General features: G+C 38.8%; 1 long non-coding RNA gene across 2 annotated transcripts in view; it reads left to right on the top strand.

Annotated features, from left to right (window-relative positions):
* The first annotated feature begins 3,600 nt into the window (after positions 1-3,600).
* The window catches only part of LOC123975564, a 3,004-nt gene continuing 2,001 nt past the window's right edge, over positions 3,601-4,603 (top strand). For both annotated transcript variants that reach the window (XR_006826090.1, XR_006826089.1), the window contains exon 1: positions 3,601-3,646. This is a non-coding gene — a long non-coding RNA (uncharacterized LOC123975564). The remainder of the gene's footprint in view (positions 3,647-4,603) is intronic.

The raw sequence follows: 4,603 nt of genomic DNA, 5'->3' as shown, positions 1-4,603 counted from the left end.
TTTTCTGGATTTTAGGGATATAGAATTAAGGAAAACTTTTAAAAATAACAAATTAATAAGACAGGGAGATAATATTTTGTATTTATAAAATAAATAAAAGTAACTAATAATAATAATTACCTTGATGGCACACCATGGAGCCAGGTGCGTAGGTATAGACAGTGCAGCTGCACAGGGGCCCTTGACGGGAGCAGCACCGCCGAATTACAGGCTGGTCTTAGTCAGTTAAATGGTAAAAATGCATCAATCAACAGGAAACTCCTATTTCACCACAAACTGTATTTGGAATTGTGATCAAGTGCTATATATACACTCATATGTGCATTTTCCCTTTTGCTGTGGTGTCTGACACCACAGACTTTTGTGGGTAAAACTATTAACGGCAGTCTGTAGTTTTCCCCGCAAAAATCTGAAGCAAGCAGTAGGCTATGAGGTATACGGTGAAATATAAAAAAATAGATCCCATAGATTCCACAGAATGTCACATTCGTGTCACATTGCCCACATATGCAGTGATGATTGCTGGGTAATATGTAAATGAATGCCCAATCTAAAGTTTGTATTTGATCATGTGACAAGACGACAAGACTCCAGAAACTGGGTGAAACGCTAAATCTGACTAGTAGACTAGCAGAGCGGGCGTGCAAGCTAGCAGTCATGCTATTCAAACTTAAAAGTAGTTTCAAGAAGAGACAGGAGAGAAAAGAACTGGCAGCTAGCAGCTGAGTAGGCCCTTATTCACCATAATTATTGTTATTGTACTGAATTTGCCTGAAAAACTCTGTCTTTTCAGCACTGTGGACACCTCCTGAACTCAGCTGTTTGTAGTGACGTTTCAGGATTTAGACAATGATAGCACTGGCCATGCTCCTTATAACTTTCTCTTTGACAGAGGTGGAAAAAGTACAAAAATATTCTACTTAAGTAAAAGTACGATTACTTTGATGAACTTTTACTTAAATACAAGTAAAGTTACTGTTATAAAAATCTACTAAAGAAAAAGTAAAAAGTAGCTCATTTAAAATTTAAAAGTTACCTAGTTACTTTTTTAACCTCCTAAAATAACTTATTTATATTGATTTAATATCTTGTTTATACCTTTAGGCTACTATAATTAAATAGCACTCTTTTGCGATTTGATAAGGGAACAAAGCCTGTCTTCTGCGCCAGCAGAAGAAAAATTTCACCTTTTAACATGTTTAAATTTAAATAACTTTCTATAAATCATATCTGTGATGTGCATGAATTTGTAAAGAAGCATATTTGATTGAGTAAAGACACTTTTTGTCTATTTATATGGTAAGATGGTATTTTTTCATTCGTTGCCTCAGGGCAACATTGTGCAGTTAGACCACTATTGTTTGAACAGTAACATTTTTATGGATGGATATGTGCAGGGATGCATAGTTATCACCATAATCATTTCTTTTTTGCTTTACTATCTACTATTAATCACAATAAATGGAAGTACGAACATTTTATGGGTGTAAGGAACATGATTGAGCATTTAGGCTTATTCCTTTCGACAGTGAGGACAGTGAGCTTGAGGAGAGTGAGGAAGAGTGGACCCCAGAATCAGCTTTGAGGGAGACTAAGGAGATCAGGGTTCTGTTAGTAGAGTAACATACTGTATGTACTTTATATATGTGTGTGTGTGTGTGTGTGTGTGTGGACATAAGTGGTTGAAGAGAAGTATATGACCTACGCTTCCTGGTTGTTTTTTTAAAACAGATGTCCTATCTGATGACAATAGCCTTTTCTTAATTGTCATGTGAATTTTAAGCGGACTTTTGAAATGTTGCAAAAAAGAAAACTAAAAAACTAAAATTAAATGCGAAATATGTGCGTTTTCATCAGTTGGTTATATAAACAAGGCTACGGCAAGCGTAGGTACATCAGTAGCTAGTGTTTGGCAGTAGCGTCGCTACAGGTAGCGCCATTACTAGTTTAATTACATTTCTTAGTAGCTTGGTGGTAGTGTCGCTATTTTCAAATAACTTTTCAGTAACGAAGCTCTTTTATTGACCGAGTAGCGTGGTAGCTTCCACACACGCTACATTTTTGCAAACATTTCTGAAGGATCAGTGAGTGACGCCACCGCCACACACGGACCTGTATGTGCACCCGGCAGAAGCACTTCCGTGTGACGGTGAAATCACATATCGATTCTTGGGCTTTGCTACGTCAAACCTTATTCGGCAAGTGTTTCCATCTCCCATTTAGTGCATTTACTTTATGACCAAGGAAAAAACCACCTCAAGTGAACGTAAAAACGTTTTAGCAAAACTAAGAATTTTTTTTCTTTTAAATTTTGCTGTTTGCATCAACCTTTTATAATCCGATACTGCAAAATGTCATGAAAAAAACGTTGATGGAAACAAGGCTAATGAGTCTGTGGATGAAGAGAGAAATAAAGATGATGATAATGTTTCTGAGGAAGATGTTCCACGTGTACTCACACACAGTGCCAACATCAGTGATTACTCAGATGATGATTGTTGAAATAAAACTTGATGAACTTTTTGTAGAAATAAAACTTCTTCTAATGTGTTGCTTGTTTGTCCCTCATTACACTTATTATATAATATAGAAAACCTTAACATTTTAGCATATACCCTCATAGCATCTTTGTCATTGTCATATTTATATATTTATTTATATTTAAGTTGAATTTAAATCATAAATGTGTAGGTCTACTACATCATCATCAACAGTAACAATAATATTAATAAGCTCAGTAGGATGCCTTTAGAAAAAGATTTTGAGGTCTTTTATTTTCCTTATTGAATGTTGCAAGAATTGCAAAAAATATTTTTTACAATATTTGGGAGAACTTCAAAGAACATATCACAGAACCATATTCTCAACTACTTATCCTTTTGTAGATAGAAATCCAACATTTCTATTGCTTGAACTGAAATTAATTAACTAGCAAATTGCATATTGTGTATATATAAATTGTACTACCTTTCTGGAAAATCCATCAACTCCACCTAATATTATCAGGTTGTACCTATGAAGAAAAGGTAATACAATGCAAGGGGACCTCGAACTGAGTATGACGTTTGCACAATGCAGCCAAGTTGTGCAAGTTGGGACAGGACTCCAGTGGCATCCACACGATGCATTGATGGCTTAATCCTCTCCCACTGCACATGGCTACCCATTGCCATGAGCTGTCCTTTAACATTTCTGTACCCTGCATTGGCATCTGGGTTTTTATAGCTCTCACCATGTTATCAGTCATGGTGCTGTGAGTTATGCAGGGTACAGAATTGTGCTTCTAATAAGTAATGCAACTGATCTCTCTGTGTAATCAGCCTGGGTCCTCCTCTTAAACCCTCAGCTGTCTCTAAATGTGACTAGGATTGGGCATCGAGAACCGGTTCCAATGGAATCGTTCGGAAATTTGTTTCCGTAGCAGCCACCGTATTACTTCCAGGAGCTGTTGGTGTTTCAGTCATGGAGCACAGGAAGCGGCGCTCAAAAGTGTGGCTTTATTCATCGGGTCGGCACAGTGCAACAACTGCGAGACACTTATTTAGTGTACAAATCAACAAGGAGTGTACCGTGTTTGACGTGCTGTGCCGGTCTCCCTGTCCTACCTCAGACAACACTGAACTAACTGGTACCTCATCGACATCAGGTAAGTGAAATTGTAGTGAAACAAGCTGCTTGATCAAATTGCTGAAATTGTGGAGAACAACGTTACTGAAATGTATTTTTTTCTCGTACATAAATGTACGCAGATTACTAACATTAGCAGAACTACTGCTGCTAATATTAGACCGGAGGCTCCGCGTCAAACTCCATTCAACTTAGCAGCAAAGCAGCTCTGTTGCCCTCGCTTGTGACTCTTGGACTAGCATTGCTCAAGACCACTATCTAACTGTCACAACACACTATTTAGTGGAGGGCAAAATGAAGTAAAAAGTGCTCCAAACGAAAGCTCTCTTGATAATGTCTATGAAGATTCTCAGTCATCCAGGTCATAGTTATCCAACGAAGGTTAAAATCAAGGGCAACTGGACTTGTTTGAAGATACTGGAAGACGTTTCATCCCTCATCCAAAGGACTTCTTCAGTTCTGACTGACTGGCAGGGAAACTCAAATATTTAACCTCAGTGGGGTCATTGGCCCGGGTCATCGATACCGCTGGTTCGTTAGTGTTCCTTGTTTCTGTGACGACAGTCGTTACAGTCGTTAAGACTACCTGTGGCCAAGACTGAACGACCATCGTTGGTATCTTCACCTGAGGCCAATAGGTTACGTTTGTTGAGTTTCCTGGGAAGTGATGAAAGGACAGCATTGTAAGTGGGGGATAAGTGGTGGCGTAGACCCCCTCCCCTGTTCAATGACGGCTTCTCAACCCTGGTGTAGATGGCTTCCTTGACACCTCTTTCAAACCATCCATCTTCTCTGTCTAAAATGTGCACCTGGTGGTCCTCAAACGAGTGTCCTCTGTCCTTCAGATGTAAGTAGACTGCAGAGTCTTGACCTGAGGAGTTGGCCCTTCTGTGTTGAGCCATGTGTTTGTGTAGTGGTTGTTTAGTCTCCCCAATATACAGGTCTGTGCATTCCTCACTGCATTGGACCGCATACA

The sequence above is a fragment of the Micropterus dolomieu genome, linkage group LG08, assembly GCF_021292245.1.
Source record: "Micropterus dolomieu isolate WLL.071019.BEF.003 ecotype Adirondacks linkage group LG08, ASM2129224v1, whole genome shotgun sequence".
In the NCBI taxonomy this organism is placed as follows: Eukaryota; Metazoa; Chordata; class Actinopteri; order Centrarchiformes; family Centrarchidae; genus Micropterus; species Micropterus dolomieu.
The sequence above is the reverse complement of the archived record's forward strand: the minus strand, read 5'-3'. Positions and strand labels throughout refer to the sequence as shown.